General features: G+C 45.1%; 1 protein-coding gene and 2 long non-coding RNA genes across 9 annotated transcripts in view; all 3 read right to left on the bottom strand.

The window, feature by feature from the left end:
* MYO1B (myosin IB) overlaps positions 1–9,446 on the bottom strand; it is an 88,569-nt gene extending 79,123 nt beyond the window's left edge. For 3 of the 6 annotated variants that reach the window (XM_072341731.1, XM_072341735.1, XM_072341736.1), the window contains exon 1: positions 9,092–9,201. The gene's annotated coding sequence lies outside the window, so the exon portion shown is untranslated. Of the gene's footprint in view, positions 1–4,279; positions 4,417–8,749; positions 8,883–9,091; positions 9,202–9,316 lie in introns of those variants that run through there. The other 3 variants (XM_072341733.1, XM_072341734.1, XM_072341732.1) reach the window with 3 other exon arrangements.
* A 5,289-nt stretch (positions 9,447–14,735) lies between these two features.
* Positions 14,736–18,097, bottom strand: LOC140254617 (uncharacterized). Its single transcript, XR_011904267.1, has 3 exons — positions 17,962–18,097; positions 14,972–15,066; positions 14,736–14,891 (listed from the first exon to the last, which is right to left on the bottom strand). It is a non-coding gene; the product is annotated as an uncharacterized lncRNA (long non-coding RNA).
* A 233-nt stretch (positions 18,098–18,330) lies between these two features.
* Positions 18,331–24,193, bottom strand: part of LOC140254598 (uncharacterized) — a 52,218-nt gene continuing 46,355 nt past the window's right edge. For both annotated transcript variants that reach the window (XR_011904261.1, XR_011904260.1), the window contains 3 exons: positions 24,094–24,186; positions 22,465–22,624; positions 18,331–18,443 (listed from right to left, as the gene is read on the bottom strand). This is a non-coding gene — a long non-coding RNA (uncharacterized lncRNA). The remainder of the gene's footprint in view (positions 18,444–22,464; positions 22,625–24,093; positions 24,187–24,193) is intronic.

Here is a 24,193-nt window from a genome sequence, read left to right as displayed (position 1 = left end):
ATGATACAGAGAACAGGCAAACCCCCAAAGCCTCGTACAACTACATACCCATTCCTCTAAGGGGAAATGAAGTAATGCCACATTATTGGCATAGAGCACGCTATGGAATTGTCCAGGTTTTTCCACACCATCCTCATACGGTGTAACAGGAAGGACTGCAGCCAGGCAGTCCTCACTCAGCATAAGTCTGCATTTGCTGCACTGGGATCACCACTGGCAGCAGAGGGGCTTGCAAGGTTTTGTGCGCCATTGCAACAAACAGGGCACAATTTTCCTCCCACCAAAACTGTCATAGCAGAGGTACTGTGAAATCTTATATTTTAATAATAAGAGAAAAAAAATAAAGCCATCTTTCCTGACATCAACACATAGGAAGATCTCGATTCCACTCAAAGAAAGTATCTCTTCTGCTTCCAGACTCCATAGCATTTTAGTCTCTGTCTCTCTCTACACAGCAGGGTGCAACAAGCAGCTCCCGTCTGCTGCCCAGCAGCTGTGTGCCAAAGGAACCTGCAAGCCCCCCACTCAAGAGATGTTTCCCATCACCAAGAGAATGCTGAAAAGAAGGGTGTGCAGAGCACAGCACGATGCTGCAGCTTGTGACTTCTTGTGGAAGTCAGACAGACTGAAGTCACGAGGGTTAAATGGTGAAGATGGCCACAGCAGCAAAATGTATTGCTAAAAACCAGGATGATAGAATGGTCTGAATTGGAAGAGACCTTTAAGATATCTGGTTCCAACCCCCCTTCTATAGACAGGGACACCTCCCTCTAGACCAGGTTGCTCACAGCCCCATCCAGCCTGGCTTTGAACGCTTCCTGGGTGGGAGCATCCGCAGCCTCTCTGGGCAACCGGTTCCAGTGTCTCACCACCTTCACTGTAAACAACTTCTTCCTAATATTTACTCTAAATCTACCCTCCTCCAGTTTAAAACCATTTACCCTTCTCCTCTTACTGCCTCCCCTGATAAAACAGGCCCCTTCCCAAAATGCTCCTCCAGCTCTCCATCTTTCTGCATGGCGAGTGTATGAATATCTTGCAAGCTCATTTCCATTCCTCCACGAAGCAGTGCTACAGCCCCACCGAACACACCAAAGTAGTCAAGTCTATAGGTTGTAGCTTTAGAATTAGATAACGCTTTCGCACCAGCTTACCACCAAGCAAGACCTGTTATCTAAAAGCCTTATGCAACTTCTTTTTCTGTAAGCACTGACCATTAGCCATGCATACCAGATTCTTCCAGTAGTTAACAGCAAATAGCTCCAGTAAATTGCACCAGTCAAATGTAACGCCGGGCTATGTTTGTGTTAAGACTACAGGAATGCTTGCAGCAGCCATCAGCCCAGTGGGAATGGCTCTTTAGCAACATCAGATCACTGTCGAGTTGTGCTCCAGTGACTGCAATTTAGATGACAAAAGATTGGCCCAGAAGAATTCAACAGCAGAAATGAGCGCTCTGAGGGCTGCTGCTGTGCAGTGCCACCATTTAGCTACAGATTGTGCAGGAACCAAACAGGCCAATTCAGTACCACTGAACAACCGCAGTCACCTGAAGCAAGACCATCCTGGAGGAGCTGAATGATGAAGGCTCAACTGCAGCTCAGAGAAGTGCTATAATTCCACAATATTTGGTAGTCTGAAGGATGTTTACCGGGAATTTCTCTCCCGTTGCCACAAACAGCAGCTTAAACTCTCCTCACTCACAGCATCTACGTCATAGAAGCATACAATCTTAGAATGGATTCCAATCCCTCTTCATGGGCAGGGTTGCCAGACACTAGATCAGACTGCCCAGGTGCCCATCAAGCCTAGCCCTGAATGCCCCCAGGAATGGAGGATAGAGTAGAGAGGGATGATCACCTCCCTCACCCTGCTGGACACCCTTCTGTTAGTACAGCCAAGGATACCAGTGGTCTTTCAGGCTGTAAGAGAATAGTCCTTTATTAATGGAAAGGAAAGAGACTTGGATGTTATTGACAGATTGTTCTGGGCTTGGTTCTGGCTTTATGTGACCCCTGTCATGTAAAAGGTGCACTGGACCTCATCACAAGAAGAAATTACCTGGAGTCACATGCACACATGTACCTCAATCTCCTCTCAAACAGAAAACCAACGCCAGACACCTGGGGACAGGCACTGGGTTTAGGTTTCTCTAAGGCTGTTTTCTATTCCTTTGGCCTGCCAGTGAGCACAACACCGGCTAGGACATCACCTACTACAGTAAGAACCTGCAGGGTGCATCTATTCTACTTTGTACTCCCAGCAGTACCAGCTTTCAAGTTACTTGCAAGGACTGTTTGGCAACCACAGCACAATAGCCACCACCTGTAAGCACACACCAGGTTGACCTGTTTCCAAAGCCAGCTTGCTTTGAAGCTGAGCTGCCAGGGTCACACAGTCACATGGGCTTTGGGGAAGTAGCCATGCAGCAGATATCTGACTATCCAGAGCCTGAAAACTGAAAAGACCACGATCCTGTGATTTCAAAGGTGGTCAGTACAGAACACGAACACAGAAAGTAAACAGCCTCATTGTTCTTTTTAAACAACAACCAGCTCTTGCTACTGGGTAGGCAGGAGGCGTCCTGTTAGACCCACTATTTTCATCTTTCAAGCTGCTGCTTGAAACTTCCTGCCCAGTTTTTGGGATCCTACCCAGTCCAAAGGTTAGGTTTGCCCAGCTGTTGCAGAAGCAGGGCAAGGAAACCAAGGTAACCCATATTTATTTTGAGGGGTCCTCTTTGTTTGCCGTATGTGCCGCAGCAGCAGCTTGCTGCCACATCAGAGCTCGTCTTCAAAAGATTCCCCTGTAGCAGACCCTCACAAAATACTATAAGAAAACAACCTGCCTCACAAAGTCAGAGCATTTCTTTCAGGAGAGGTTTGAGTCCTCTGGGAGCAATCCAACAATCAGCAGTTACCTATACCTATATTATTCCTGCTCCTATGATTATGCCATTTCTGCTTTCCTTCTGACTCGAGCACACAAGCACACAGCAAGCTGCTGTGCCCTCCAGGTTGCACAGGAATCAGGCACTCCCAGTACTGCCAATGGAATCTGCTCGTGCTGTGTCAGTAAGGGGGTATTAAGAGAGACCTTACTATCAAAGGGTTAATACACCTAATACATGCTCATCTTCTCAAATGTTTGGGTTCCTTCCCCATTCAACATGGTGACAAGCCTCAAAGATATGCAAAATATTAAATAGCACAGCAAGTAAAGCCAGGGCTTCACACAGCTCCAACTGCTGAAGGGAAGGATGCCACTGAAAGTCCTCCCAGCCATCCCTGAACCCGACTTAAGACAGGATATGGACAAGCACAGAGCTACTGAGATCCAGATCCCAGAAGAACTAGTGGCATCCCCAGTCACTCATCACCAAGCCCCCACAATAACTGAGCATATCTGAGACTGATAGAGCAGTGGGAAACACCATCACATGCCCAGAGTCCGGTCCAAGGGCCAGTATACAAAGCGAAGTCCAAGTGTCCACACACTTGTATTCTCTCCCTGGACTAAAGTCTGGCTAAAACGGCACTGTACGTGGCCGTACCGTGTATTTTCATACTGTTTGCTTTCCTATTGTTTAAAACAAGAGGAGAAGTCCAGAACACCACCAAGTAGATTTATCCTTGCCCACATAACCCTCCCTCTCCTGATAACTCCACCCAAAAGGCTCAGCCAGCATCCACAGCTGCCTTGAGATGGACATGGCAAGCCACAAAGACAAAGCCACGTTCTTCCTCTTGGATGTTTTCAAGAAAAGGGCAGATAAGGCACTTAGGGATGTGGCTTAGTGGGCACAGTGCTGGACCAGGTGATCTTAGAGTTCTTTTCCAAAACCTTAATGATTTTATGATTCAAGAGCAGAAGAAGCTTAGATAACTACCTTAGACAACTTAACAGGTGCTCTTAGACAAGTACGCTCGTCTCAAGCATCAACATGCAGCCTGGTTATTTTCATTCTCAGCAGTACATTTCATTAGTACGTCTGAAGTCACAGCATAAAAGCCATCGTTTTTTAAATCCAGGTATCTCCATCCTTATCATGAGGCACCCGGGAAAATGCAGGCAGTTCAAAAGGCTGCATTTCAACACATGTTAATCACTCTGCTCCAAAAGTCCAGGAGAGTACATGCCAGCACACAGTCTAATATCAACCATGATGAACTAAGCCATTTCCAAACAAAATGCTACACCACAACTCCCCAGCATAACTATAAAGAAAGGAGGAAGGGAAACAACCATCTCAGGGCAGAGAAACTCAACGTGCACTCACAGGTACTGAGTCTTCCCTCGCTTTGTCTCAGCAAGTGTTTCCAGCTGGCAGTTTTGGGAAGCCAGAAGACTTGTTCAGAACTTCCCTGTGTCAGAAGCGTGCTGCGAGGTACGAGGAGCTGGACTGCACCCTTGCTTGCCAGAGGGATTTATAGGGGTTTCTCCTGGATCAAGCTTCATTTCAGCACAGCCTCAGGCTCTTTGATCACTCAAGGTAATCTCCAGAGGCCTTTTAACTGCCGCAGCCTGACAGCTGGGTAACTGAGCAATGACAGCAGTAGCTATGTCTATTCTGCATGTTTGAGGCCGGTGCCAAAACCACTGTATCATACAGTCGTGACTACTATATGCTACAGCTTCTTCAGAGAGCAGTTTGTCAGCCCTCTCACCTTTCATAAGAAATAGCTCCTGCTTCTCCAAAGCAGCACTCTTCACTCACCCTCTGTGGCAAAACCCAACCGCTCCCGCAGCCACAGACCTACTCACAGACATGGAAGGCAGGAAGCTTCTTCAGACTCTCAGTACCCAGATGGTTTAGCCCATTTAAGTTCAACTGCTCCCAAAAATGACCTCTGTCCATCAACCAGCACCATCTTCCTTCCAGTCTTTCCCCAAGCTGATGAAAAGTGAGAGTGGTTGGTATTTTAGCCACAATACAGACTTCTCCGCCCCAAAGGTGGAGAAAGGTGTCCCACAAAGGAACACCCCCCTCTTTGACCTCTAAGGACACCATTCACTTCTATGAACAGCTTCAACACAAAGGAATAAAAACACAGAGAGTAAGCACAGCTTCCTTTGCTCACGTCTTCCCAGGATCCAGAACTCAACACCTTCTCACCCAGCAGATTCGCACTTCTGTTTCTGAGGTGCAGGTTTCCAAAGGTCAGAAGAAAATACAGCACTGAGACTTCGCATGTGCTCCACTATGCATAAAAACCAGTAACCCCAATGTTCCTATTGCATTAAGTCCTCCAGTTTAATCGTTCCTATTCTTAATTCTAAGTACCCTCAGTAGCGCTTTAAAATATGCCAACCATGAATAATCATGGAAAACCACAGAAAAAGGAGCGTGGAAAGAAAAACAAAAGACCTCGCACACAGAGCATACTTGTGGGCCCAGGAAACTCGTACCCATGCTCACCAGGCTGTGATCACTAACTTCTCCTTAAACAGTTTTCTGCTGACTGTAGGAAAAAACACAACACGAGTCTCTCCGCACTGACTGTATTTGGACACTAAGGAAACCTACAGCAAGCAATTCCCACAGCGCAGCACCGCCAACCCTTCTACTCAGCATAGATATCACGTAGCTATTCCTGCTTTCTTCTTCCTATACGCTCATTGTTTCTTCATGGTATCTTTGTTATTCTGGATCTTGCAGCTGAGAAGGGGACTGGATAAGTCGTCAGCATCCTTCATTTGCAAAAGCATCTTTTGAGACTCCATTCTCTCCCACAGAATGCTTCTATCAGCACAGTGACTTAACCAGCAGGACTGAAATATAGCTAGAAATGGAGAGAAGCTTGCTTGCCACTACTAAATGGAAAATTTCCCTGTAACAAGAAAAACACCAACACTGTCCATGTGGTTATACCCTTAGCTCTTAGCCTGTAAAAAGAATTCGGATCATTCCAGCCATGCACTTGGTTGACATGTTAGTCAAAAGTCTCAGGTCTGGAGGCAATCCTTAATGACTGCTAGGTTACTTAAAGTTGAGATAAGCAAAAAGTGAGATAAACTACTTGTTTTTACAACAGGGTTCTTCAAACCCAGAGCAAAGCATCAAAAATGGCAGGAATCGCTGAAAATGGCCACGCATACCATAAAAGTACATTCCAGCCCTGCTCAAAGAGCCCAGCCCATGCTGGGTCTGTCCCTGAGGAGCACACTGCAAAATACACAGCCACCAGAGACAGCATGGGACCGCAGGAACGTGATGTGCCCGAGGCCCGGGGAGGATAGAGTGAGGTACCAGAGGCAAGTCAATAAGTAGGGGCCACCTGGTGAGAGATAAAACAGCTCAGCAAGAGACCTAAGCCAAAAGTGATTAGAGAGCATGGAAAAGAACGAGCGCCTGCACTGAAGGATGGAAGATGGGAAGCCCAGAGAGAGTCACACAAATTCCTTCTTCAATCACAGTGAGCAGAAAGGCTTCTCGTGCTCAAAGAGGAAAGAATCTACTATAACTGTTCTATGTTATAGTTACATATATGTGAAAGCACACAGAAGGGTTTGGAGAACCTCTCCTTCCTCTTCCCTAAGCAGGATCCCAAGACAGGGTCTGTCCATCAGTGAGAAGAAAAGATCCTGCCCTCCACGCTCTGCTCAGACACTGAAGTCTGGAGTTCTACACAGCCAAAGAGCAAAGCTTTCACGGTCTACAAGCAAAGTAGGAGACAACTGCAGTGGATGAAAGCATTGGGACTGTAGCCTATATCAAGACTGATGCTGAGAACCACTAGCAAAGACTCCCAAACCTGTGCGGTTCTGGTAATCTCTGCAGCAGCTACAAAGAAGAGCTGCAGCCCTTCCCAATACCCCATCAGCACAAGAGGAAAACCTTTACTGTTAGTTTCTTTTTCGCTGTGGGTACAGCAAAACAAAAGAAAATCAGTGCTATTCTTTACTACTTCTTATTGACAAAGGATGCCTCGGTGCTAGTTTATACATCAGGCATCAGGCTCTGCTTTCCTTCTTTCTGGAGGACGTGAATGGCGAGGTTACATAAGGGTGTAATCAGAGCTGCTACTTCCTTTCCCAGCTGAAGAGAAAAAGCTGTGGATCAGGTTACAGACTCAAGGGCCGGACATCACTACTGCAGCCTTCCCAAATCTTGCCCGTAATCCCCAACAGACAGGAGAAGCAGCTTAGATCTCTTTTACTACAGTGCTCTAAGAACGTAAAAGATGATGTACGTTGCTATTAGGGAAAGAAAGAAAGAGAAAAAGAAGTCCATATTTTTGTCTCTCGTCTAACTCAGGAATTTCCCCAAGCTTGAAGCATCCAGTCACTCAAGTCACCATTCACCATTTCAGTTTGCTCTTCATAAGCACAATAAAAAGGATGAACGGAACGTAATAGAGCTGTTCAAGGAACATGTAGATGTGGTACTGAGGGATGTGGTTTAGAGGGAAACATTAGCAGTAGGTGGATGGCTGGACTGGGTTACCTTGGAGGTCTTATCCAACTTTGGTGAACCTATGACTCCGTAAGGGAAGATACATAGGACAGGCTGGATGCAAGCAGCACTAAATATACAGCAGCACACTACACACCAGTGGTGTTTAACATAGGCTGATATGTCCACATTCACCACAGCTCCCGCTCCTCATGGGAGGAGGCAAGATGATGCCCAAAGGGACCACAGCATCGCTAAGCAGCAATCCAGCTCATTCCACTGGTGCCTTCCTCACCTTCCTCTCCAATTCCCAAGCCGCTGCTGAAGGAAGATGAGATCAGAATCCTGCGGGAGGAATTTGTGTTCCCACAGAGCTCAGAGGAACCGGATGATCTCAGAGGATCATGTGAAGAAAGTCCATGACACTTCCATGAGGCAGAGTATCATCAGAGCACTGCCAGCAGTTTCTTAAGTGCGCACAGTGGGAAAAATTAATGGCTTTGCTTATGTTTCCAATTTCTCTCCCACTTCCTCCTCCCAATTGCCAGACTCTGCCTTCCCTTCCCCCAGCAGCACGGGTAGGCTCACAGCACACATCTGTCCCTTAAAGAGAAGCAAAGAGCTTTGCACAGCAGCTGAAGGGCTAACACGCACGGTCCAGCTCAGCCCCATACCCCAGCCTTGTTCTCCTGCACAGTTCCTCCGTACAGACGGGACTTAAGCTCTCACAAACACAAATCCCTCTACACACACGTAAATCAAAAGGCAACTTTCTGTGATCTAAGATGCTGCAAGGAGTTCTTTCACCTCTGCCTCGCAAACACCCACCCCTAATAACGGGAGGGAGCTGGTTGTGCCCCACACCACCAACCCTGGCAAGCGGTGACCACCGCACGCCTGCCTTGGAACAATAGGCACTACTTGGAGCGCCACGTTAAACCTATTCAGAACCGGGCCGGGTCAGCTAGAAACAAAAGCACGTGTAACAACACCGGTAACATGAATGCATTAAAAAGCAACCGAGCTCCGGGCTACAGCAGATAAATCCAACTTCTCCTGCCCTAACACCGCACGCTTTGGGGGAAAGCCATGTTTTCGGCACAGGGCTTGACAAAGTGAGAATTCATCCGGGGAAAGACGGGCAGCTTGCTGCCAGCCTTCATTCACAATTAACAATGGGACGGCCGGACACGGGAACCTCATGATTCAACACAAAAACTGCACCGTCAGCCATTTTACCTTGACCTTTACGTTCCCCAGCGGTAATTTCTAACCGGGCTGCCTTTTGGATAGTCAGTTACACTAACGCACGTCGGAAGAGCGACAAGCTTTTATATCAGACCGTTCAATTACCTTCACCCTTCGGAGCGGTCCCGGTAGGCACGCTGACCCGCACCGCTCGTGTCGCAAAGGGGCGAGCCGACCCGGAGCCCACCCGGAGCCGCGGGCAGCGCGCACTACCGCCCCGAGAGCAACGACCACGCTCCTCCCGCCCGGGGATGCGCTCGGCGAGGCTGCAGCGAGCCCCGGAGCTCCGCTTTCCGCTCCCCTCCCCGCATCCCCGCCGCTCGTTTGAATGAAACCAAGCCACGCTCCCGCGGCACTGACTCCAGGCGGGAGGAAGCAGATGCCGCCGTGCCCCCTTGAAGCAGCAAGCCCCAACCCAGCTCCTCCCGCTGCCCCCGCGCTCCGTACCTCGGCAGCCAGACGCAGCCCCGGCGCCTCACGCCCCAACACCGCCCGGCTGCAGCCGCGGGGACCGGGAGCGGCACCGCCCCGCCCCGCCCGGTCCCGGCCCGCGAGGGGCGGAGGCGGCCCCGGGTTGGGAGCGGGCGGGGTGGGCTCGCAGCGCCGCCCGGCGGGCACAGCGCCTGCCCCGGGGATGCGGGAGGGTACCGTGTGCCCGGCCGGAGCTCTTACCGTTGAAACGCTTCCCTCGCTGTGCTTTAAGAACGTATTTTCAGCTCCGTTCCCGTTGCGAAAGGTCTTTCATTTCCTGCGCTTCCTCGGGGGCAATTCCCAGTTCTTCATAAAGCGTGGCTCAGCAGCCAGCTCTGTGTCTTACGCTTCCTACCTTTGGAAGAAGTGTTGATCGTGAAACCTATTTCATTCGTTCCTGAAAGCAAATCAGTGCAGTGTGAAGGCAATATCACAACGCCGGCTTGGACTTCTTAGTCCTTTCTCACCCCATCTGCTGGACTACCAGAATTACCTATGCCCAGACTTGTCCCTCCGGATGAGCAGCTCTGCCTTGAGCAGAACAAGATACTTCAAGGCAGCTGCTGCACATGGGGTAAAAGCACAGCCTTCCTGCGCTTAGAGATACCGAGGGTATATACTGACTGGCTTGAAGAGGAAGAAGCTGAGTCAGCAGGAGTAACTGCTGGTGAGTGGGCATAGGGACATAGATCATCAGGTTGGACTAGATGATCTTAGAGGGCTTCTCCAGCCTTAACGATTCTACAAACTCAGTCCCTCTCTCCAACAAAAAATTAAGCAACAATCACCTCTAGCTTCTTCATTACTGAAAATGGCAACAGGTTTGAGCTCTGTCTGAAGAGCAGGCATTCAACAGGCAGTCTGAAGAACAACAGTTCTGTGACCAGCAAATGGGAAAGCAAGGACTCACATGAACACAGCTCATCCTTCACTCACCTGAAGCAGAACCAACTGCATTCAAGCTGGAATGAGCAAGCAGCAGTTCTGTACCATCTGCATCTCCGCTGTACTTTAGAAACCATCCGTTAATTCAGTGCAGAGATAGTGTAAGCTGGGAGAAGAGGTCAACCCAACATGGATGTTTCATGCTAAAGGTTTTGTAATAGAGAAGATCCTCCCTGTACCCATAACACATTTGGGACCCTCACAAAGGACACCTGGAAGGGTGCCCTGCGCCACTTGCAGCAGAATCATCTTGTCCTGTTCCACGTGCTTCTCATAGAACACTTTAATTGTATGCTTGCATCTTTGTGGCTCCCCAAGCACGACATATGTTGGTTTAATGATAGAGCTGCACTACACTGAGATTTCTAGCTGCATCTAACCTCTCTTTGTGGGGACTCTCCTTCCTACCAGCTCACGAATGTGGCAATGATGTGGTTCTGTGCTTTGTACGGTCATCTCATATTGAGGACTCATGTCAGAAGGAAAATAATTCTTAAATTATAAACCAGGACTATTTTAGGGAACACAATTACTCAGCACAAGTGCTGGAACTGAACTACAGTACGTGTAAACATAGATTCGGAATTAAACCCAGTATATTAAACCCAGTATAATAAACCCCACATGTCACATACTGGGGCTTAATAAGTTGCAGCAGGCTGGGAACGATTGTTCCTGCGTGGCCACATGAAATGATGTGGGATTTTTTCAACACCACGACTTCTAATGAGGAGTTCTACTTCACCATCATTGTTACCTCTATTTGAAACGGATCTGCTATTTCCACTAGGATTTGAGAACCTGAAAGCTGACAAATGAAAGCAACAAAAGACGGTGTTGCACAGCTTAAGCCAACAGAAGCATAAAGGAGAGTGCCCTGGGTCTTCAGCAGGAGGCTGTGAAATCTTAACAAAGACCTAATAAATATTAATACCGAACCCAGTACAGACAATTTACACGTGAGGAAATTATTTTGCATATGTTGCCATGAATTATGTATGATTCTCTCACCTTTCTGCTTTTCTTCATGTGGAATTTAAACAAGAACTGACCGGGCAGGCTGTGGCTTCAAAGCCTTTTGAACTCCAAGCAAAAGCACGGGTGGACGGAGCATTCAGTCAGGCTCTTTGCTGGCTGCTCATCCTTCTGCAAATGGCAGGACCGATGAAAGCGGCACAAATAACAGAGAGGAGTACAGCACGGAAAAATAAATGGCTAAATAACACAGAGGCGATGCTTTTGGAAGTTCCTTCCCCATCATTTTCTAAGTCCCAGAGCCTTCCAGTTCTCCTGCTAGCTAAAGCAAAGAGATCAGTTTAACTCGGGCACATAAGGACAGTTTTCCCTTCCAACTCAGTTGCAAGAAAAGCCTATGGAAGGTAATACAGCTGTGAGGGATGTGACGCCAGACAGACACTGCCAGCATCAGTTCTTCCTACATTCCCCAGCCGTTAATTACTCACTGGAGGTTATGCCTCCAATGCAATTTCTTAGTTCTCTAGCTTTATTACAACACAGTGAACTCTTTAGGAGCGCGAGTTTTTGCCAACAAGGAGCAGATTAACAACTCATTACGGTACGTTTCCGCTGCCATCACAGGTGAACACAGCACTTCGAAGATACGCTATGTGCAACCCTGTAAAAGCAAAGAGCTTGGATCTAGCCCCAGCTACGGCACCGTGAGCCAACCTCAGCTCTGCTAGAAGACCCAAGGCTGCAGTGATCTAAGTGGTGCCTCAGGCAAACCTTTAGCTCCATCTGAACAGAAACACAGCACAGCAACCTTCCTCTGCAGTGCCCTGTTAACTCATCATCACTGCAGCTACTCAGGCTATCCCACCACCTGGGTGAATCCAAAATCATACTCCATTAAATGTCAGCAAAATAATCACTGGACCATCAAAATACAGCTTATATGAGCGCTGCCAGTTTTCACCAGCTGTGTATGATTTAGCTAGTCTATGTTATCATTATCCCATGTCATACAAAGATTGTCATTTCTATACAAACAGAAGGTACACATTACAATAAAATCCTTCACACGTATGGTGCAGAGTACCATGCATAGGTGGTGCTGTGCCATGTTTTATCCTGAAGTAGGTATTACCAAATCATTCGCTTTCTTAGTTCTCGACAATAGATAATCCTGGTCAGTTTTCTTTCAAACACCTACTTCATTATTTCATATCCACTTATTAAGGAATATCCTTATATTTGGAGACAGGCCACAAACCGAAATGCTGCATCAACCTGCAAGGACCTGCAAAGGGAAGGACCATGAGGTTCACTGGTTAAGGGCTATTATGCAGCACTCCAGAGCTGTTCTAAAGGTCACACATCCTGTGCATAAATAGAGGTGCTGCTAACTGACCCTTGCTAAGATGACTGGCTACTTGCTTAGACTTGCTTAGTTCTAAAGAAATATTAATTGAAACACTCCAGAGGGCACATTATCTCAGACGTATCCAAAGATGTTCTGTTGACTTTGGTCTCAATTACTCAACAGGTTCCACACAGGAAAAAAAAAAAAAAAACAAAAAAAACATTAGTGAAAGAAGCCAATCTACTGCTTTAATAGAAAACATAGCTAGAAAGGGCTCAAGCAGAACCCTATCTATTGTTTCTGTGATGACTCCCTTTAGGAAAGCACAAGTTGAAGAAGGAAAATTGCTAGAGAGCTGCTGTTTCATGTGCATCATTTGTCTGTGAGATCTGAATCATCAGCTTAACTGCTAATAACTCTTTCTGCCTTAAAATATGGTGAAAGAGGGATTCTGAGGGAAACAGATCAAAAGGCAGCCTTTTCCTGCAGCACAGCACCCGGTGCAGGAGCTGGTTAAAAATCATTGCCTTTGTTCTTCGTAGAGTACAAGGACCAATCTTTCCATACATCTTAGCAATACCAAGAAGCAGGCGAAGCAGATGAGGAAAAAGGGTGCTTACCTCTCCTATCTATTTCACTTCTTAGGCTTCTGCAAAAGGAATAAGAAGAGTCCAGATTAGTCAAAGTTACTTGCTGTTAAATCCAGCAGCCACATCAGCAATAAGGACTGAGAACCTTGCAGTAATAGGGCACACAGTGAGGGCATGAGGGTTGCTGCGCTGTACTTTACAGGGAAACATTCTGTTTAATGGTTTAGCAAAGCATGCTGTCAAAGTCGGTGACATGTTGGTGACAGCAGAGAATTACTGAAACACAGGACAACAAGCAACATGAAAAAGCAGATGCTGAGGACTCATGTGCTATTCAGGCCTTAGAAAAGTGCAGTCGTGACAAGAAAGTTCCTGTGATTCAATTCAAGGGCTTCCCATCTGGAACAAAACTGCTTTTGCAGGGTGCCGTGGTGCATGAAGTAAAGCTGGTAACTTCATAAAGATAGCACACTCCAGAAGGCTGGATTCTTTACTGCAAACAAAGCTGGTAGACTACAAACAAAACTACGTAGGCTATAACAAATATTTTTGACTGTAGGGAGAAAAATGAATGGCTTGAGTCCAGAAACTCTCTCTGCCTACATACAGAACTAAGTGTGTAGGAGATCCTTATTCAGCAAGTTTCCTACAAAAGACATTAATTTACATTTTCTTGTTTAAACAACTTTCCCCATGTGAGAAATACCAACAGACGCGGGCTTGGAGGAATGAATGAGCGCTGCAAAGAATTCCATACATCCCATACAGACGCTTGTGACTGCTGCCATTTTGGGCTCTCAAAAATGATGAAGAAAATGCAGTTTTGTCAGAGCAGACACCAGGACATCAGTCCCTGTTAGTCTGCAGCTGCTTTCTTCCTGGCAATGCAGTTTGAGATACGAGATCCTAAACGGGCACAGATGAAAGGAAAGGTTTCTTTTAATTGCCACCACTGTTAATGAACAACTTAGTCCTGTTCAAACATTCAGACTGTGATATGGGTGAGTGTCTCAGTTTATCGTGCCCTCAATCTTTTGAACAGCGAGATTTTATTTGCTAAGCTTCGGCTGGTCCAAAATGAACAAGCTTACCCTGAGAGGGATTGGCTGAACTTGAGGTCTGGGCTTTAGATAACAAAATGTTCAGCATTTGATGCAATTTTGCCTCAGCTACCTTTGCCGAGCTTTGAGCTGTCCTTGCAAACTTAGCAACTAAAGCAAACTGCCCTGGAGCCCTCCTGCAAATTAGAAAGGCATGGACTCATTCCTAAAGGCTTTTACTTGGAGGTTGTGTGTCTACAAGTTAAAGAGAAATGCTGAATCTGTGTGCCAAAGGGAAAAAACACTAACACAAGTGGATGTGCTGTTGTTAGCTATGGTTTTCTATTTTCTATGCAATTGGAATAGCCAGGCAGAATAATTAAGCAGCAGCAGCATGTACTCCACATACCGTTGCATAATAGCTTCTCATGAATTTATTAATCAACATATCACTGCTGAAATATTCAATACGTTGTGCTGGGGCTTCCCACTTTTGCCCCCAGGGTGAAATCCTTTCCTACTGCTATGGCTCACTCAGCATTGGTACTAGTGACGTTTTCAGTGATCCCACAGTTTTACCTTTGAGATTTGTCGAAGAAAAGATGTCGCAACAAAGACAAAATATCAACCAAGACATCCAGCTGCCCACACAAACAACGGCCCATCTTCTGCAAGCGAGACTCAACTAATTCAAGGGTGAGCGCCCTCTTACTTGCCAGTGGTATTCATTCAGTCCCCAACATCCTTTCCAACTGGAGTGGAAAGGTTGCAGCTGCGTCTGCTGCATCATCCATTTTAGTGTTACATATTTCGGTCCCACAGGGCACCAAACGCAGTCATCTCCTGAGCACCCGAAGTAAATTACTTGGTATAATGAACTATAAAGAAAAGAATATGAGATAATAAGAAAGCATCCTCTACAGAGCCATACGCTCTAGCTACAAGGCTTAAAACTCACCACCGTAAGTTCTCTGTGCTGGACTTAATCTGATCCCTCCCTTTCACACTGCAAAAGCAAGCGAGTTTTTTCCATCTATACAGAACTCCCATCCGCTGTTTTTGCGGAGAGAAAGAGACACATAAATGAGTCAGAAAGCCCCCAAAGTCCGTCAAAATGAACACTGGATCGTGCACCTCCTGTTTGAACATTTGACACCACCCAGGAAAACCAAGAACCTCAGAAGCTAAAAGCCTGGGGAATTTCTGCTTTGGCAAGCCTAGAGTGAAGCATTAGCCAAACACATTGCTATTGGCATCCGGTCTTGGAAATTTCAACCCAGCAAAACCATAGCTTTCTTCAGTATAATTAAAACAGATGCTCCAAGTGGGGATTGCCAGGCTAAGTTAAGAAATTACACACAATATATTTTAACAATCAAAACGTCTCGAGTAATCGGGAGAGGTGGAAGTAGTATTTCTAGCTTTGAAACTAAATCGGGAAAATCGAAAACATTACACATAGAAGTAATTAGATGTCAGTTTTCCCCCAGGCTCTAGAACAGTCAAAGTGGAGTAGTGCTATTAAATCTTGTGTTCTGTAGGCCTTAATTTTTACAAGCCGTGTGCCTTTTGTGAGGCTCAAGACATGTTACAAAGAACTGTAAACCATCAGCCAAGCTCTGCATAAATGCATGCCATTTTTCTCCACAACACTGCTAGACGTTCTGATGCTCAGATAGGTAACTTCACATCTACAAGGAAAGCAATAATAGCATCACCTAGTACGTGTGTTTCGGGGGGGAAAAAGCCATTAAGCAATTTAATGGTAGGTTAAGGAGACCTCATGTCTGAAATCATTAGGGTCTTCTCAGCTATTCTGGTCAAGCTCCACACGGCCTCTATAGGAAATAATTATCATTTTACAAGAAAAATCAAGTTTCTGCCCAACTAGTTCATTTTTTACTAGAGCTTTGTCTATTCATTACAGTATTCTCCTCATTCTTTTAAAGACTTTAGAACCCATTCTGAACAGGGCTACTGTCTCTTGGACAGAGCTCCACGTCTGATTTCCATCTGTGTTAAATACTCCTGATGACACTCTCCAGCTGTAAAGATGACCTTCAAGGACTAGCATGAAACTCAAACAGATTGCCCATGTCAGAATGAAGGAAAACGGTCTCATTAGAAAGGGAGAAGTTAGGCTCCCTAACATTTAAAAAGAAGAAAAAGTGAGCTACAAGCCACAAGCACTGATTCTATTTCGTTCATGGATGGCAGTGATCCATATGGTGACATTTCATCTACTAATTCTGTGTTTGTTAGCAATATTGAGTAATAGCTTTCTAGCCACGTGTTCTGAATTAGCAAATACTGCTGTCCTCAGAGTGCGACAGTGAACTTGTGGCAAGGAATTTACGGGAACCACAGGCTTGCAGAGTTCAGGCATTGCTGATTTGGAGGCTAGATTTAGGTAATTCAGATCATGGCAGCTTTACTTACTCCGTAGGTCCATGTGAATAAGATACAGGTAAGGTATGTGAGATGTGGAAAACAATAAACCCCCTTTATCCAACTAGTAACATGGCTCCTGCACTCTGGTATCACTGGTAGAAGAATAAGCTTTATACTGTCTCTCCTTAGAGAAATCTGAGGGGTAAACCACAGTCCAGATCTAAATGTTAAGTCTGTCTAAAGAACGAATAGAAGAATCAACTAATTTCAGGTCTGGGACATTCTGAATTGCTGTACTGAATCACATCCAAGTTCCAGCTGCAGGATGAGCTCTGCTAAGGCAGCCACAGAATCCAGAGGCACCAAAAACTGACATGGGCAAGTCCATCCTCTGCTGAACACTTCCAGTGATGCTTTTTGCAATTAAATTTCACTTTACTAAGCAGTCCAGTTCCTGAGAGTTACTCAGACAGGTGGGTTTTGCTTGTTTTCTTACCTTAACTATGAATAAACAGATAATCCTTCTGTATTTTTTGATGTACTTATAGGGAAGCATTGTTTCTTATACCGCTAACAGTAGAGATGAATGCAAATCCAGTAAAGCAAGTACGTCACACGCATTGAGACACAGCCTTCTAAAGCGGATTCCATTTTTCAGCAAAAGCACAAAAGTCATTAATTTGGAAGGCAAAGGATGGGTCTGATGATCAAATTTATGGGATCAGTCCATTTGAATAGAATTCTCACTCATCTTACACAAATGTAGTGAAAAAAATAACACCACCCCTTGTCTTCAATTGATTTCTTCCACCTTTTATACTAACTGGATAATTTCTTGTATGCATAGAAAAACTGTACTTGATATCACGAAGTACCACAAGGCAGTCTGGAATCTGGTAGTCAGGCTATTTCTAATGACCTCATGGTTTGGCTACGATTCACGAATATAGAAATCCATTAAAATGCTTTCATTAATCCCTGATGCTTTTACTGTATTCAAAAGGCACGCAGCTTAAATACTGAACCGTACAATAGGCTTTAACCTTCTGCCATGCCTCCCTCCTGACTCTCATTGGCTTAAGGAAGAAAACAACTGAAGAACTTGAACTATGTCAATGAAAAATTCAAAGACAAGTCAGGGCAGAAGCATGACTTCTGCAAGGCATGACTACCGTGACTATCGCATCTGAGTGAAAGATCAGTATTCTGAAGGGCACATTTCATCATCTTTTTATATCAAAGAGAAAACATACAGCTTTTCCTTGTTGAAAACGGGTTGTGCTACCTACATACAAATCAACGCAGACAGGAGCAATAAAATGAAGCGTGGTGGAGGAAGGCAACGCGTTCATTTATTAAGAACTCACAATGTGTCTATATTTCCCCCTCAAGTCATTGATTCTCATTGAATGTGAAATGCTGGGTGATTGCCTTAGCTGTTGTTACTATGAAGACAGTGGTACTGTGAAAATTCATTTCCATTCCTTCTGCTTTCATCAAGCAAACAGCTTTCAAAAACAACAATAAAAAGAATGACAAAAGGAGACAAAAACTTACCAAATCTATATTCTTCCCTCCTCCCATCTTAAAAGCAGCCATGCCTTTTCTGTATAGCTGCTTCTGTAGCCATTGGGAGTGGATCCAGACATAGGTAAGTGGTAGCAAAACTCGCCTTTTATAACTGAAACATTTCTGTGAATAGAAGAATACAGTTTTCTGCCTCCTGAATCTCTTCAGCTACTCCTTATCAAGTAGCAGCAATCAGATGACTGTAAGTGTATGTAAGTTCATAGAGCCAGTCCCAACCAGTAGCCAACTGCTGCCATTTTCAGGTTGACTGAAATATCTTTAAGCTCTCTTCCCCCTCAAATTCACTCTCTCTTACCTAAGATAATGCTTGGCGGGCTCACCCAGAGGTGTTCAAAACGGCTACAACCAGCTGGACTCAGACAGTTGCTTGTAAAGATGCGTGTACAGGAGATGTGCTGAGCACATGGGAACCTCTCTGTTGGGCCACAGAAGCCAGGTCAGGCTGTCACCTATGAGGACAGAACCACTCTGCTTACAAATCCCGTCCTTCGCACAGCTATACCTTCGCTATCAGAAAGCTGTCTCACAGCAGGACAAGCACACACCTGCTATTTCATGAAGCTGAAAGTAGCCCCCCCTCCACATTTTTCTCTTGACAGACACCCAAACTTATTCTATACTCTACCAAACCTTTAACTGGCACAATCACTACAGAGTCCTGCAGCATTCACTGACAAGTATTTTCCAGAACAAAGATGAATACTTCCATACATTTAAAAGCCAAGCAAGAAAAGTAACTTTTCAGATCTTTTTTTGTACTATAAAAATCAAAACAGTCTTTTTTTTCTTCTTCTTCTTTCTTAAGATAGATTATTAATTGACTGCTATGCTGGCAATACACAGGGGATATTCATTCTTCTCATTCCAATTTGAAAGATTAAGCCCTTCAGCAATTAATCTGTATCCATAGCCAAGGAGCTGCTGCACAGCTCATCTTTAAAAGCAGGTAGAATCTTGGTAATCAGAATACCCGAAATAAGGACATATAAGCAAAACTGCCATGCAGAGATCTGAAATTTGTATTTGCAATGAAAACCCTAGAGATCTGCTGTATCAATTTACAGCTAACCCCAGGCTTGCTCGCAGGGGCCCAGGTCACTTTTTAATGTTTTCCAACAGCTGCACAACACACAACCCCCATCTCCAAACCACCACGCAAACCTGTGTATTGCAGCCATCTGTGGGGATAAGCCAGATTCAAGCTTATTTAGCTGTTGGTGCTTTCTTTATGTGCAAAAGTACTTATTAATTTACAGAAGGCCGGATACCGTAAGGTATCCTCTACTAGAGGCATCACTGCTGCAAGAAGGACAGGCAGGTTAGAAAAAACAGCAACCCTTCCCTTGTATTTCTTGCATCTATCTCCAGCCACAAAAATCCAGCAGCAGATGCTGACAGTGAATAACTCCTGATGATAACTTTCAGAATCGCTTTCCAAGACCTGGCCCCCCATGTGAAGCCTAGCTGTTTCATCCTGACCCTCCAGCTCCAGCTGATGGAGGCCCTGACATGATACTCAAGTCATCTCACTTCTAAAGCTCTAGTTCTACCTCTTAAGTCCCTCCATGGACCTAGCTAAGCTAAGAATTAGCTCTATCAAATAGCTTTACTGTGCCCTATCTGCTGCCTTTTCCATGGAAATAAATAGGAGGCGTTTATTTTGAAGCAACCTATATAAAATGGGCACCTTGGAAATAAGCTTTATTTCAGTGTTAACTTCTGCACTGTGCAGCCCTCATGCCTTGCTGAGGTGGCACGTGGCGATGGATCCATTTCAAACCGAGTCCTGCAGAACTCCCAGGCATCAGTCAAGCACCAGCACTGCAGGAGTTAAGAGCATGTGCTGTACATCACTGGTGGGAATAGTTTGGGAAGCAGAAAGAGTGGGAATAGGATCCTTTACAATGATTTCAGTTTTTATTAACATATTTTTACAGGATATCCCAGTTAAGCCAGACAGCTTGTTTACAATAGGGCCCTGTCCAAGGACAGCTTAAAACTATTATACAGTACATACAGAAGGACAATACAGCCCCAGTACGAGCTACCAGCAGGCAGTAAATCATGTCAAAGCCTCATGTTACACCTGATTAACTACTTGGCTCCAGTGCTGCAGCTTGTTCCAGGAATGCCTGCTACAATGACGCTAAGAGTCATCAGGGAATTCATGCCATCTGATGGCAAGTCTCATAACATTGCTCCCTAGTGTATCACTGAAGAGGCATTGCTTGGTATGAGCTGTAGGAGCACGCCCTTAGCACCTGCAATGTCCTCTGGTGCTATGTACTCCCTAAAAAGAGACCCCGAGTCAGCCTCATTTACAGCAAGAAAACACCATTTTGGTCCCCACAAGATCACCTAAGCCTGGATTACATCTCCATTTCAATTATGCTTCATCAAACACATCCACAGTTGTGTGCCTCACAAGTCAGTCCATTCTCTAACACGGTCACTGCAATTAAATGTACCCCACTGCTATTCTTGATCCTGCAGAATGGCTTTAAAATACATACTCTAGTCCAATCAGCAACCTTACCTTTTTCACTAAACACACAAGCCTGCTGGCAGAGCACACGGTGAAACCTTCACATCTTCTGAACAGAAAGGAAACCTTGTTTATGTGAGGTTCAGAATCGATCCAATCAACCAAAGAGGCCAAGTTCAAAAGCACCCTAAGGTCCGTAGGCCGCATGGTGTCAAACATGTAAGGCACTGTGGAAACCCAGTCATAACCCTTAAAGAGTTCATATCTATCCACCTGTCTCTCAGAAAGCCAAACAACATGAACTGAAAAGTAATGCACCTTGATCAAGAGTTAGAGTCCTACAAGTTAGCAGAAGTGCTTCTTCATTGCAAAACCCATTAGCTCTGGCTCTACATGTGCAGCTTCTCCTAGAGCCCTGGAGGTATTGAGGCATCATTTCCTTTGAAAACACAGGTGACACTTCAGCTTTACTCTTAATTTCACATACTGGGGAGCTGGTGTAGGTCAGGTTTCTCTGCACAAAATACAAACGTGGTGCAGAACCCAGTAAAATACCCTATTTCTTGATTTTTAGCACACTGCAACACACACGGTAGGCTGAGCACCTGAACTCTTGCTCTCTGAGTGAGGTAATTTCACATTCTGAGTTATACCACGGATCACAGTAAAACATCGTCTTCTAAAATTGAACAAGGAGTCCAATTAAAACAAAAGCAAGGGTTCTAAAAATAACAGCAGAACAGCAGAGCAGGCATCCCTGGGTTGCAAGCAAACCTATTTCTTTACTACATCATAAAAGCATTTCCACAGCAATCGCTATCACAACAAGAGCTGTTGACAAATGGAGAGCATGATATTCAATTGCCTTTTCCTGGAAGATGACAAAAAGTCCTTCTTGGTTTTCAAATGGAGTAAGAACCACATTAAGTACTGAGGCCACATCAAAACAGGTACATGCAACCTTGTAGAAATCCCTGCACCTAAAAGCAGCACTCACAGACACAGTCACTTAAGGCAAAGGAGGGCATCCACACGGTACTTTTGTGCTACACTGTATGAGTGCTTGTGCAGTTCAGAGCAAGAAAGAAACCAAGAAGTCCTTTCTAGAAAGGCATCAAGTAAGACACGAATGCTGGACAGCAGGGAACAAATCTCAACTGGGAACACATGAAACAGTACCTGGGCAGCAGCTTCCAGGTAAGCACCTCGTGGTGGGAAAAATGTCTGGGCGTGGGTCAGCTGAGGCTTTTCAAAGGACATCTCTTTCCTGAACAACAAGGGACTTTTCCTTACAGGTGGCACAGCATCAAGGGACAGTAAATCCAGCAGGACCCCTTCAGACACTGAATAGGACTGGAAGCTCACAGCTGTTTAGCCAGGGGAGGAAGATGGGGGACAGCCAGAGGGATGCTCAGCCATTGCTGAGCTGGGCCACGGTAGCACGGGGCTTAGCAAATTGCTGCCCAAGCCTTTTGGGTGAGATGTGACTGAACAGCTGCAGAGCTGTGACACGAGCCATTGGGCACCGTGCACCAGCTCAGACACAAAGCACAAGGTCTCCTTTGTGGCCAGAAATCACACCAGGTGCTTGGCAGGGAGAGGTCTGGCCGCAAGGTTAAAGGTCTGGGAAGAAGCTTACCAGTTGCCACAGACATGTAGTTGCTGTCTGCAGGGCTCAGCACCTTAAGCAGACTTGATCCTTGCCTATTTGAGCTGAACATTTTAACATGCTCTGTTTGGGAATATAAAAACGCCAATTTGCTTTTAGCCAATTCATTCATCTTCAGCTGGTTTTGTTTAGTAGCAAGAAAAATCAGAGGTCCAGCCTCAACTACAATGAATTCAACCCTTCTAAGTCCCAGCTGCAACTGAAAATCTGTGACTAAGTCTAGTTGTACTCATTGCCTTGCTCAACTGCCTGCAAACACTGAAATGGAAGCTATCTGCCTGTACAGACTGGGTGACTAAGTGCAGATATTACTTACAGGTGATTTTCTTCTCCTGGTCTTGCAAGTCTTTACCCAGAGCACCAAATACCAAAACCATGATGTGTAACACTGCCTTTCCTGTTGAGCTGTGCTCTACTGTTCCACAGCAGCATCCAAGAAGTCCTGTGCCTGTGGTAATGTGGTCTGCAAGAAGAGTCTGTAAGACAAAATTGAATGGAAAGCGCTGTATTCTTTTTACACAACAGAAAGCTCAGTATCACCTAGAGTTACAAATACAGTACTACACACCTTGGTTCCCCCTGAATTTGAAGTCACTACTGAAAAGCTGAGCATTACGCAGGACACAGGCCTATAGCAGGGGGCTAACTACTACTCTCATTTCGATGTACGGCAGATTTGAGACATTATTATCTCAAGGCACAGATTTGTAAGAAGACATTTGACTACTAATAGGACTGTCTTCTCATACAAAGGCACGTACATTCAAGCGCAACGCTGAAGGATAATTAAAGTTCTGTTTCTGATCTGTTCTAAAGGCCAGATGAATTCTCACCTGATAAAACAACAAAGACGGGTTCCAGGATGTCCCAAAGTCTGGGAGTTAGAAGCAGAACTGCTTAATTTGATGGCAAGCCTCCAAATCCCACCAACCTTTCTCTTAGTTAACTTCAACAAAAATCTAGAGAGCAACTAAGGCACCTTTTGTAGGCCAGTGAGAAAGCACGCTCTGACAAAGCCTGAAAAAATAAGCTTTGTTTTTCTTAGTATTTCCCTCAATTAAAGCATTCTTACAGTAGCAGTGAAGCAATAGAATGGCAAGTTGTAACATGTGCTCTGACACTGTATTTTACTACCTCCAAACAAGCAGCAGGGTGAGATATTGGAGACATGAGTCCTGACTGTGTTAGGCTTCCACTGAAACTACACCTACAGTATTTCAGCAGAGCAACAATTCCCACTTGCATCATCTTTTCCTTACCTTAAAAAAACAACGCAACACAACTCGATCAGTGTTTCCATAAGAAACTCTTTCTCAACTAAAATGACGTACCCAAACAGATTTATGATGCATCCTGTTCAGTCATGAAAATGTTTAATTCCATGTGATGAGTGTACGTGGGTGCCTGTTTGCGACTGTATTTCTGTTTTAAATAGATGCATTTAAAAATGGAATATATACATATTACATATAGGCAAGGTCAACAGGGAGGAAGAGGTAAAACACAGGTTTAAATTACACAGAACAGATTGAGAAAGTTCAAAACAAGAAAAGAGCTCATTTCAACACTATTCTTAGTAGGATTTCAACCCACTACTGGGAATGACTGGTGTTTAAAGTGACCCATATTGTACTCAATGCCCTTATGTACCTAAGTCATAGTGGTTTTAATAGCACCGCCTACTTGAAAAGGTGTAGATAAAACAAATCTGGTTACACCATAAGCCTCTCTTAACAAAACTGTGCTGGCACAATAGCATTCTTAGTCAAAACCAACATTTGCAAGACAAATATATCAGACTGAAAAACAGGCAAAGAAAGCAAGAAGCTCAGATGGGCTTTGCCATACAGTCTACAGTTGAGCAATGTACCTTCTGCTTCAAACAATGATCGATACTACGTTGGCACCTTTCATTTCCACTTCTCCATTTCTCATGCCCACTTACCTTGTAGTGATAAGCACTTCAGGTGAGAAGTGCTTGTGATGTTTGTCCAGATGAAGTCAAGGCCTCCAAGCAGTATTGCCACACGTACAGTCCCTGCAAT

The sequence above is a fragment of the Excalfactoria chinensis genome, chromosome 7 (assembly GCF_039878825.1).
Source record: "Excalfactoria chinensis isolate bCotChi1 chromosome 7, bCotChi1.hap2, whole genome shotgun sequence".
In the NCBI taxonomy this organism is placed as follows: Eukaryota; Metazoa; Chordata; class Aves; order Galliformes; family Phasianidae; genus Excalfactoria; species Excalfactoria chinensis.
This window is presented reverse-complemented; position numbering and strand designations above follow the sequence as displayed.